Source organism: Leopardus geoffroyi, chromosome B1 (assembly GCF_018350155.1).
Source record: "Leopardus geoffroyi isolate Oge1 chromosome B1, O.geoffroyi_Oge1_pat1.0, whole genome shotgun sequence".
NCBI classification, from domain to species: domain Eukaryota; kingdom Metazoa; phylum Chordata; class Mammalia; order Carnivora; family Felidae; genus Leopardus; species Leopardus geoffroyi.
Window position 1 is genome coordinate 127,016,426 of NC_059327.1, and position 13,014 is coordinate 127,029,439.

General features: G+C 34.5%; 1 long non-coding RNA gene across 3 annotated transcripts in view; it reads left to right on the forward strand.

The window, feature by feature from the left end:
* LOC123595279 overlaps positions 1-13,014 on the forward strand; it is a 194,736-nt gene that overhangs the window by 16,116 nt on the left and 165,606 nt on the right. The window lies entirely within an intron of this gene.

The window sequence follows — 13,014 nt, forward strand, 5'->3', positions numbered from 1 at the left end:
CACTATATAATCATAAAGGGCATAATCCAACAAGATGTTACAATAATTGTAAATATTTATACACCCAGCATGGAAGCACCCAAATACATTTAGCAGTTAACAATAAACATAAAGGAACTAATTGATAGTAATGCAATAGTAGGGAACTTTAACACCTCACTTACATCAGTGGACAGATCATCTGAATAGAAAATTAAAAAGGAAACCATGGTTTTGAATGACTCATTGGACCAGAAGGATTTAACAGATATATTCAGAACATTCCATCCTAAAACAGCAGAATACACATTCTTTTCAAGTGTACAATGGAACATTCCCCAGAATTGATCATGTATTAGGCCACAAAACAAGTCTCAACAAATTTAAAAATATCGAAGTCATTCCATGCATCTTTTGTGACCACAGTGCTATGAAACTAGCAATCAACTCCAAGAAAAAATCTGGAAAGAGTACCAATACATAGGGATTAAATAACATGCTTCTAAACAATAAGAGCTCAAACAATAAATCAAAGAGCGAATAAAAAAAAAAAAACCATGGAGACAAATGAAAATGAAAACACAACAGTCCAAAATCTTTGAGATGAAGTGAAAGTGATTCTAAGAGGGAAGTATATAGCAATATAGGCCTATCTCAAGAAGCAAGAAAACCTCAAACAACCTAACTTTCCACCTAAAGGAACTAAAAAAAAAAAAAAGAACAAAACCCCAAACCAGTAGAAGGAAGGGGATAATAAATATTAGGGCAGAAATAAATGAAATAGAAACTAAAAAAACAATAGAACCCATCAATGAAACCAGGAGCTGTTTCTCTGAAAAAAAAAATAAACAAAATTGATAAATCTTTAGCTCATCAAAAAAGAAGAAGAAGAAGAAGAAGAAGAAGAAGAAGAAGAAGAAGATGAAGACGACAAAGAATCAAATAAACAAGATTGGAAATGAAAGAGGAGAAATAACAACTGACAGCCACAGAATACAAAGGATTGTGAAAGAATATTATGAAAATTTATATGCCAAAAAAATTGACAACCTAGAAAAAAGGGATAAATTCCTAGAAACACATAACCTCCCAAAACTGAATCAGGAGGAAATAGAAAATTTGAGCAGATCAATTACCAGCAATGAAATTTAATCAGTAATCAAAAAACTACTAACAAACAAAAGTCCAGGACCAGATGGCTTCACAGGGGAATTCTACCAAATATTTAAAGAAGAGTTAATACTTATTCTTCTCAAACTTCCAGAAAATAGAAGAGGAAGGAAAACTTCCAAATTCATACAAGGCCAGCATTACCTTGATAATAGAACCAGATAAAGACATACAAAAAAATAATAATAATTACAGGCCAATATCTCTGATGAATATAAATGCAAAAATAATTAAATATTAGCAAACTAAATTCAACTCTACATTAAAAAATCATTCACCACAATCAAGTGAGATTTATTCTAGGATGCAAGGATATTTCAATATTCATGAATCAATCAATATACATCACATCAATAAGAGAAATGATAAAAAACATATGATCATTCCATTAGATGCAGAGAAAGCATTTGACAAAGTACAACATCCATTCATGATAAAAACCCTCAACAAAGTAGGTTTAGAGGGAACATATCTCAACATAATAAGGGCCATATATGAAAAACCCACAGCTAATACCATACTCAGTGGTGAAACAGTGAGGTTTTTACTAAGGTCAGGAACAAGACAAAGTCCACTCTCACTACTTTTATTCAAAATAGTACTGATAGAGCAATAGCAATCAGATAAATAAACAGAATAAAAAGCATCCAGATTGGTAAGGAGTAAGTAAAATTTTCGTAATTGCAAATGACATACTATATATAGAAAATCCTAAAGACTTCACCAAGAAACTGCTAGAACTGGTAAATAAATTCATTAAGGTTGCAGGATACAAAATCAGTGTATAGAAATCTGCTGCATTTCTACACACTAATAATTAAGCAATGTAAAGAAAAATTAAGAAAACAATCCTATTTACAATTGCACAAAAAGGAATAAAATACCTAGGAATAAACTTAACCAAGGAGGTGAAAGACCTGTGCTCTGAAAAGTATAAAACATTGGTGAAAAAAATTGAAGAAGAAACAAACAAATGGAAAGAAATTCCATGCTCATGGATTGAAAGAACAAATATTAGTGTTTTTTTAAATGTTTATTTATTTATTTTGAGAAAAAGAGAGAGAGCACAAGTGGGGGAGGAACAGAGAGAAAGAGGAAGAGAGAGAATCCCAAGCAGGTTCTACACTGTCAGTTCAGAGCCTGACACAGTCTCAGTCCTACAAATGAGATCATGACTGAGATCATGAGCTGAAATCAAGAGTCGGGCACTTGAACGACTGAGCCGCCCAGGCACCCCAAGAACAAATATTGTTAATATGTCCATATTAGCCAAAACAACCTCAGATTTAATGCAATTCCTATCAAAATACCAACAGCATTTTCCCCAGAACTAGAACAAACAATTGTAATATTTGTATGGAACCACAAAAGACTCCAAATAACCAAAACAATATTGAAAAAGAAAAACAAAGTTGGAGATGTCACAGTTCCAAATTTCAAGTTATAGTACAAAGCTATACAAAAGGGTATAGTACTGGCACAAAAATAGACATAGATAAATGGAATAAACTAGACATCCCAGAAATAAACTCTGATTATATGGTCAATTAATCTTCAAGAAAGGTGGTAAGAATATACATTGGGAGAAAGACAGCCTCTTCAATAGATGATGTTGGGAAAATTGGACAGCTATATGCAAAATAATTAAACTGGGCCACTTTCTCATACCATACACAAAGATAAACTCAAAGCAGATTAAGGACCTACATGTGAGACCTGAAATCATAAAAATCCTAGAAAAGAGCACAGCAATAATTTCTCATGCATTGGTTATAGCAGCAGTTTTCTAGATACGTCTCCTGAGGCAAGGAAAAGAAAAGCAAAAATAAGCTACTGGAGCTATATAAAAATAAACAGTTTCTGCACAGCAAAGGAAATAATCAACGAAACACCAAAAACAACCCACAACCAATCCAATTAAAGTAGGCAAAAGACATGAACAGACATTTCTCCAAAGAAGATACAAAGATGTCCAACAGACACATGAAAAGACGCTCAACATCACTAATCATCAGAGAAATGAAAACCAAAACCACACTGAGATATCACCTCACCCTTATCAGAATGGCTCAAATCATAAACACAAGAAACAAGTGTTGACAAGGATGTGGAGAAAAAAATGAATCCTTGTACGATGTTGCAACCACTATGGAAAACAGTATGGAGGTTCCTCAAAAAAAAAAAAAAAAAAATAGAATAACCATATGATCTAGAATCTCACAACTTTGTATTTACCCAAAGAATATGAAAGCACTAATTCGAAAGGCTATATGCACCCCTATGTTTATTGCAGCATTATTTACAATAGCCAAATTATGGAAGCAGCCCAAGTGTCCATTGATACATGAATGGAAAGAGGATGTGGTATATATCTACACAATGGAATATAATTCAGCCATAAAAAGGAATGAAATCTTGCCCTTTGCAACAACATGAATGAATCTAGGGAGTATAATGCTAAACAAAATAAGTCCGTCAGAGAAAGACAAATACCATATGATTTAAGTCATATGTGAAATTTAAAAAACAAAACAAATGAACAAAGAGAAAATAAAGAGACAAAAATAGACTCTCAACTATAGAGAACAAACAGATGGCTACCAGAGCGGGTGGGAGGGGGAATGTGTGAAATAGGTGAAGGGGATTAAGAGCACATTTATCTTTTTTTTTTTTTTTTTTTTTTTTTTTTTAAATTTTTTTTTTCAACGTTTATTTATTTTTGGGACAGAGAGAGACAGAGCATGAACGGGGGAGGGGCAGAGAGAGAGGGAGACACAGAATCAGAAACAGGCTCCAGGCTCTGAGCCATCAGCCCAGAGCCCGACGCGGGGCTCGAACTCACGGACCGCGAGATCGTGACCTGGCTGAAGTCGGACGCTCAACCGACTGCGCCACCCAGGCGCCCCAAGAGCACATTTATCTTGATGAGCCCTGAATAATATATAGAATTATCGAATCACTATGTTGTACACCTGAAACCAATATAATATAAGTGTTATTATATTGTTATAGTTAACTATACTGTAATTAAAAAAAAATAATAATAATAATAATAAACCACATAGTCTGTGGTACTTTGTTATGGCAGTCCTGGAAAACTAATACAGAACTAATATTTATAAACTTTTATAAATATTCTTGCCAAAAAATGTTTAAAATAGTCTAGTTAGGTCTCTACCTTACTTTCTATCTACAGGAAATGCAGGAGATACAGGATCAAGTTAAACACTATAAGGAAACAATCAGACAAATCAGAAGTGGAGCTATTTATTTATTTTCTATTTATTTAGGGAGGAGGGGCAGAAAGAGAGGGAGAGAGAGAATCCCAAGCAGGTTCCACGCTGGGTGTGGAGCCTGACGCAGGGTTCAATCTCATGACTGTGAGATCATGACCTGAACCAAAATCAAGAATTGGACGCTTCACTGACTGAACCATCCAGGTGTCGCAGAAGTGGAACATTTTATGACAATTCACCTGGATGGTCAAGTCAAACTCATAAAACAACCCCCCCCCCAAAAAAAATGTTGAGAGGGGTATTCCAAATGAAAAAAAAAATTAATGAAACTTAATAACTAATGCAATATGTAAATATTGATTGGATCCTAAATGGGAGAAAGAAGATATTTTCATATTGTAAAGGGATTTTTGGAACAATTGAGGGAATTTGAATATGGATTGTTACATATTAAATTACATAATATTATGGAATTACTGATTTTCTTGGTGTAATAATGATACTGTGTTTATGTAGGATAATATTCTTATCAGGACATTCATGCTGAAACATTTAGTGGTAAAGATGTTTTCAAGTTACTTTCAAGAGTTTGGGGAGAAGAATTTACAGATGTATGTAGAGAGAAAGTGAGACACAGAGCAAATGTAGCAAAATGTTAATTGGTGAATCTAAGTGAGAAATATGTAGTAACTAATTACATTATTTTTTATACATTTAAAGTAAGAATTTGAGGAGAGAGAGGATAACAAGTCTGAAGACCAAATGAACTTCAGGTGGGATGTTGTAATATTCCAAATGTGAAGTGATGGTGGTTTAAACCAGGGTGGTGATGGTGGAGATGGAGGGAAAAGAATGGATTTTAAAACAAAATTATGAAGTAGAATTGGCAAGATTTGTTGATAGCTTGACATGTGGTGAGGGTGTTGGCCAGGAAAGGGAAGAATTTTGGAGTGAACGGTGATGTAAATGTTGGTTCCCTTGAGATAGATAAGGAATAAAGGAGGAGGTGGAAGTGGGAGAAGAGGAGGAAAAGGGGGGAACTAGTTTGAGGGAGATGGTGAAATCAATGTTGGATAATAATCACCAATCAGGGTTTCTGGACCTACAAAGCTCTCACAATAACCACAACATGTTATAGACCTGCTTGAAAAGCCACCCATTTTCCCCTAGATGACATTTAAATGTAGTTCACAATAAATTGTAAAACCAAGAAGTATGTTAGGCAGTTCCAAATACATTTACACTTATAATCCATACACAGTCCAATGAAATAATTTTTTGTTATATTTTTTTCTCTGAGCCTAGTTCCTGACTGTAAAACAGGGATAATACTTAGTCATATCGTAATAAACCTCAGGAAAGCTGGAATTGTATCGTGGCCCAGGTGCCTACTATAATACTTATGTATATAATAAGTGCTTAATAAATATGTATTCCATTAAATATAACATCTCTGAAATTTCCCCATGTTCACTTTTCATCCTACCAATCAACAGCCTTGTATTATGACCAGTTACAACAAAGTTACTGATTTGTCCATGCCCTAAGATAAGAATCTAGGATACAAATAATAAAAGACATACATCATTTCATTCAATGTTGACTTTAATCATGAAGATGATATTTTTACATATCATAAATGAAGAAATTGACTCTCGGAAAGATTAAATGGTAGTAACTTAGCCCATGATTTAGCTGGTAAGAAGCAGAACTGGAAAATAGACATGGGCCTACCCTGCCCCATAGGTGCTATAGAAAATGCTGAGTTTAAAAAATTGAGCAAGAAGAAATGAAACAACTGTGAACTTTATGTGATCTCAGACACTGCTTCAGGGAATGTACAATGACACTCTATATGATTTAAAGTTTCACTTTTAATTGTAGGATTGTGCCTTTTCTGAGCAGAGATTGAAATTCATGAGAGGTGACATGGGTGCTGTGGGTACATACGTACACAGACATACATCATCTTTCACTGGTGATTAGAAGTAGTAAACATTTAAATTTATGCCCTAAGAGGAACTAAGCCTAAGTCTTTATGAAGCAAAGATAGGTTAGTTGTCTGTTAGGACTCTAACTAACATCAGTTTAATTTGTTGTCAGACTGGGGCGCCTAGGTGGCTTGGTCGGTTAAGCGTCTGACTTCTGCTCAGGTCATGATCTCACGGTCCGTGAGTTCGAGCCCCGCGTCGGGCTCTGTGCTGACAGCTCAGAGCCTGGAGCCTGCTTCAGATTCTGTGTCTCCCTCTCTCTCTGCCCTCCCCTGTTCATGCTGTGTCTCTCTCTGTCTCAAAAATAAATAAACGTTAAAAAAAAATTTAATTTGTTGTCAGATTACCACCAAGTTAAAAGTGTACAAGGATAACTCTTTAGGAAGATAATCTCAAAACATATGTAAGAAGATCAGAAATCTAATGTGATATAATACAGTGTAGACAAAATATTTTGTAAGTTTTACATGTTCAGTTTGGCTTCATTTGAAATTTCTATAGTATACTTGCTTTTTCCTCTTAAAGCACAGTTGCTTTTTCCTGCAAAGCACATTTGAGTTAGTGTGCTAGGAAGGATTACTTCATACTATGTGAGAATCAATATTAATGTTGTCTCTAAATGATAGATATTTTCTACTTAGGCAAATTATATAGAATAATTTAAGAATTCATACAAGTATCACTGTTCAGAAACCTCACTGGCTTACCTAAAATTCTCGCCATTTAAGTTTTATTTGTGCTAAGCATTGCCTTGGTTTTAGATGGTGCTTAAAAAAACTAAGCACTTCCAGAAAAAAAAATTAAGTCTCAGGTAAACATATCAATGTATCTTGCATTCATTCATGTTCATTTCCTTATTCTTATGTAGTTCTTTTATAATACATGTTTATATTGAGGTATGATTCATATACAGTACAATATACCCTTTAGGTGTACAGTTCAATGAATTTTAACAAATGTATGTAGTCATTTAAACACTACAACTAAGATCTAGGACATTCTCATCACTCCAAAAAGTTCCATTTTGTCTCCCTATTACCAGTTTTCTCCCCTCTTCCCCAGTTCCTGCCAGCCAGTAATTTGACTTCCGTCCCAGTAGTTTTATGTTTTATATACTAATTGCAATTCTTGGTGCTAGGGATAAGAGACAATCCCTAGACAATTACATTCAGGGGAAAGATCTTGTTATGAAATGATGGAGACAGGCTTGCCAACAGAATATTACCACAGGGTAAAAGCTACTACAAATGACATACTTATACTTTGGTGGCACAGAAAACATACAACTAACTTTATGGATATTGGGAGATATCCTACATTCAGATGATGGCAATTGAGTTAGGTCCTGAAAAGAGGAGTTGGAAGAAGACAAACAAGGAGATGAGATAAGACTTTCTGGCTGGAAGCAATATCTGCACATAGGCACTAAGTTATGAATGTTTTGTTGTCTTCTGAAAGAGGGGTGAAGATAAGTGCAGATAAAATCTATCTGTTCAAGGTATATGTAATAAATGGTCAACATTCCAGTCCTCATGGATTTGCTCCCCAACTTTAGGCTTCTAGGACTCATTTCCTGACTGTCTGAACTAATGAAATAATATATCAACACTATTAGTGGCTATTTCAGCCATATATCTTTGCAGTTTACATGTAATTTTTTAATTACATTGTAAAAGAGTCTGGTTTGAATGGGGAGGAAACCAGTAAGGAAATTAATTGAATTTGAAACATCAGTAAATAGATGAGGAAACAGTTCTGGAAATGGAGAACATTTCTTCATTCAATAGAATTTGTACCTAAGGCCACTTCCAGGTGACACAGAAGTCTTAATTTGGTATCAGTTTATTCCTCCCTGTCTTCCTTTCCTCATGTAATTTCCTGTTTCAGTTTCCTGTTCAGAAATGCTTTTCCTGTGAGAAGCAGAAATATTAACAGTGGTGTAAACCATAAGGCCATTTCTTATTTTCTTTATAAGAAGACTACCGGTTTTTGGACTCAGAATTGTTCAGAATATCATCAAGGACCCAGACTTTTCTAACTTTGTCTCCAATAGCCTTAGCATTTTATCCACATATTTTTGTCTTATGTTATTTGCCAGAGGGCTGCACAATTCGAAACATCACTTCACATTCAAGGCAAAAAGAAAGAAGAGGCAGTGCAGTGAGCTTGCTTTTTCAACCCTCCTTTTAGAAAGCCACTAGGAAGGTTGCTCCTTTCAGTTCATCAGAACTGGGTTATGTGTATACCCAAGAGATCAAAGGGAGGCCAGGAAAATGAGAACCTGGTTTTCCTGGATTTATTGCAGAAAGTGCCAAAGAGAAAAGAGGGATTAAGAGTGCTTTTACATTGCCAGTTAACAGTGTTTGCCACATATCCCAACAGTCTTTTGATTCCCATTTCCTAAAGGAAATTACTACTAGCCTAAATTCAAGAATTCTGGATGTTCTTTCTGTGTGCACATCTTTTCTACTTCCATCTCTTCCTACCAAAATCATTAGACTCTTGAACACCATTTCAATTGCCACACTTATTCTTCTCAATTAGATAATACCCTTTATATCTTCAATTCCTTCTTTGGGTTTAACTTCCATAGCCTGGTCTGCCAGTCTCTAATCCATTCTCCAGAGATATTGCATCAGCTTTACTTATTTATGTGACTCTATTGCTCTAGGATTAGGTACAAAATCTACATCCTGGCTCATAGGATTCTAGGTGTTCTGGCCTCTGATCTTTGGGATTCTCTCCAGTCTCATCTTTAGGCATGACCCTTCTACCTCTACTCCAGTCACATTGAACTTTCAGTTCTTCCTATGCGCTGTTTTCCCTCTCCTTTCCTAGCCTTTACACAAACTCTTCTCTTGCCCTGAAAAACTATTAATTCCATTCTGGTGATGTCTCAACCCACTTCATTTAGCTGACTGTCCTTTGTGTCCTCCCTCAATTATTCTCAGTGTTCTTAGATCACAGGGTTTCCCTCTCAGATGTCATTATCACACTGTATTATAATTGCTTATATAATTCTCTGTCACCCCTCATGGACTCTAAGCTGCATGAGAGGGCCTATCAAAGTGCTTTTTTAAAATAGATGCTCTATAAATATTTTGGTAATAAAGGAATCAGTGACTTGAGCTCAGACTAAGACTCATCAAGTTTAACTGGATTAAATGAGAAATAGTTAAGAAATGTATAAATGTACTTTAACAATTTGGCATACAAACACCTTTGATATTTAAAGTTGAATTTTAAGATTAAATTATAGGGAAAAATAGGTATCAAAATGTAGTTGGTTAAATGTGAGCTCTTGGTGAAAATTATGGGAAAGATGTGTTAACAGCATAACCCCAAATCTATTTTTGCTGTATCAGCCCACATAAGTTAAACTATTTAAGTATACTTATTCATTCGATGAAGGATTTCAAAACTGAGGAGAAAAAAATCATTATTCCAGCAGTGATTTGTCATTACAGGTCTGAAATGCCAGAGGCATCAAGCCACCCAAAATCTAAACACCATGAGTCACAAACCAAACAGGTCTTTACGGTGCCTGAATTCCAGCTCTTAATTACAAAGTTAACTATAAACGTGACAACATTTTAAGATAAAAGAACTGATACTGCAAGGGACATTTCGTTACATACATTTCTGTATACTTAGAAAAGAGAGTCATAGAATAAAAGGTGTATTCAAGTAACAAAATAGTTCACAATATACATTCATATTCTAAATAAGCAATAAAAACTTTTAGAATCATTTTTAAAGCAATTTCCTTCTCAAAAAATTTTATATTCCCTGTAAAATAAGAAGCAGTTGTGTCAGTTGGATGGATTCCATTGGTACCTGATAGGCACTCAAATATTTGTTGACTAGATTGAGTCAAATGAATATAAGGAAATCTAGATTCCAATCCCAGCTCAAGCTGTATGAAAGCAGGTAAGTCACTTAACCTAACACTAGTCTAATAAATATGTAAATTATGTGGTATATTACAAAGTGATAGTTGCTTTTGGAAAGAAGAGGGTAAAGTAAGATTGAGAAAATCAGAAGTAGGGATGGGTGGTTAGGTGGGTGCATATGCTTGACAAATATGAGCCTTCAGTAAAATATTATCTACCATTATTATTACTTTGGTTCACATCTGTAAATAAAAACATTGGGTTGGTGATTCCTAGTGCATGAAAAATATTTGTGTTCCATTTTAGGATTTTGAGGCTAAGGAGTTTTCTTGTAAACTCCTTGTTCTTTAGTTTCATAAAGTTATAGTACTTCTATTTGTAGCTCAAGAAGTTTTTGTTTTTATATTCCATGTGATTTCTACAAAACTGTCTAACTTTAATAATGTAGGGATTACCAAATTAATTTTTAAAATACATTTATTTGTTTAAAATAACATAATCTCAGCATAAATTTTTAGTATATTTAAGAAAAATATGTAATAATATGAGATAGTAGTTTTCTGTCAAGCCAGTTTCCTTTAAACCTTATCTTTTTGGTCATTGATTCATGATTGTTTTAAGTTTTTCAACAAATACTGGCACACAGCCCCATTCTAACACATTCCTGTGTGTAATTGACATAGTTATCATTGTCTTGGAAACAAACATTTGCAGCACATGTGTTAGGACCTGTCCCCAAAGATTGTTCAGCATCATTAAAAGTAGGTGTTCTGCATTGCTATAAATTGTAAACTAAAATCCAGATTGTCAGTCTCAGATGAGTTTCTACATGAATATTAATTTTGAAAAAAATAAAAGAAGGAAAAAAAGAAGTTCTGAAGTGTTTAAACCAGCTTAACCATGTTTGTTGAGGACATGAGAAAGGATGTATATAATACATGTTTTTTCTATAGCAATTTTACTAGTCCTTTGCCTACACAAGTATCTAGATTCCAGTAAAGTAAAATATACAATATTCCTAAATGTTCTAACATTCTAATAATCTTCCACTCTTCATCTTCTTCTAGTTGTTTAGTTGGCATAAATTGTACTTTCATAATTCCAGAAACTTTGGTAGAAAAATTCTGATAATTTAAAAAATAATATGTATTAGTTATCTATTGCTGCATAACAAATTATCCTCCAAAACATAGTGGGTTAAAGCAACAAACATTGATTATTTCACACTGTTTATGAGCATTAGGAAGTCATTAGGAGTGACTTAGCTGGGTGATTCTGGCTCAAGGTTTCTCATGAGATAGCAATCAAGTTTTTTAGTTGAGGCTACAATTATCCTAAGACTCAAGTAGGACTGAAGAATCCACTTCCAATCTCACTCACATTGTTATATGCAGACTTTGGGTCCTCACTAGTCAGCCTGGCTGTGGCAGGTAGCATCCTCCAAAATAAGTAATCCAAAAAGAGAATGTTAGAAGTGTCTTTTATAATCTCATTTCATTACTGACATGCCTCCACTTCTGCTGTTTCTGCTGGTCACATAGACTAATCCTAGTACAATGTGGAAGGGAACTATATACATGGATGTGAAAACCAGGAGGCAGAGATCATTGGGGACCATTTTGGATCATCGGCTATCACAATATATATTTAACTACTAGTCTCCAATCTACCTAGATTTGAGTCTAGTGACCTTATACCAAACTATTTTTGTGTGTATTTAGGCAAATAATTATTTCTGTTTTTACTAAGAGACTATCTCTGGATTGGCTTTTCCCTTACAGAAAGATTATAGTACACCTTTGATATACTCAGCATTACATTGTCTGAAAACTTTTAAAAATAATCCTAAAGATGAGAAATAAAGGAATTTGATAATCTTCTGAAGAAATAAGCAAACAAATTAAACACAAGGCTGAAATTAGGGAAATGGTAACAAAACATATTTGATAGGTGAAAAAAACCCAAAAGCTTTTATTTGATAAGACCATTCAAATAGAACATGACTAGGGAAAAGTGAAAGAAAGCAAAAGTATAGGAGTGCCTGGGTGGCTCAGTTGGTTGAACATCCAACTTCAGCTCAGGTCATGGTCTCACAGTTCATGAGTTTGAGCCCTCCATTGGGCTCTGTGCTGTCAACACGGAGCTTGCTTTAGGTTTTCTCCAAACCCCCCACCCTGCTCACTCTCTCAAAACTAAACATTAAAAACAAAAAACAAAAAAAACCCCACAAGTATACAAGGTTTGATATGAGCAAGCAAATATCACAGAGCAAAAGGAATTTTGAGACCATTACTTGAGACTTCATGGCTACAAATTTGAAAACCCAGAAAAAAAAAAGTTTATTTATGGTGACTAGTGGTTCTCAAAGTGTGGTCCCTCAGTCTGCAGTATTCGCATCATCAAGAACTTGTTAGAAGTAAAATCCTCAGGCCCACTAAATCAGAAACTCTGGGAATGGGGCTTATTAATCTGTGTAATTGTAGAAATATGCTACAATATAAGAACTACTGAAATAGAACAGTTGCCATAAAGATGATTGGAAAGGCGATTTAAACTATAACATTAAAAAAGGCACCCAGGTCAAGTGAGTTCACAGTTTTGTTTTATCTAACCTTATAAGATACACCAGGTTTTTTTATTTAAAAATTTTTAGGCATTAAAACATGCTGGAGGCAAGAATATACAATGGGGAAAAGACAGTCTTTTTAATGGTGCTGGGAAAACTGGACCACTTTCTTACAACAT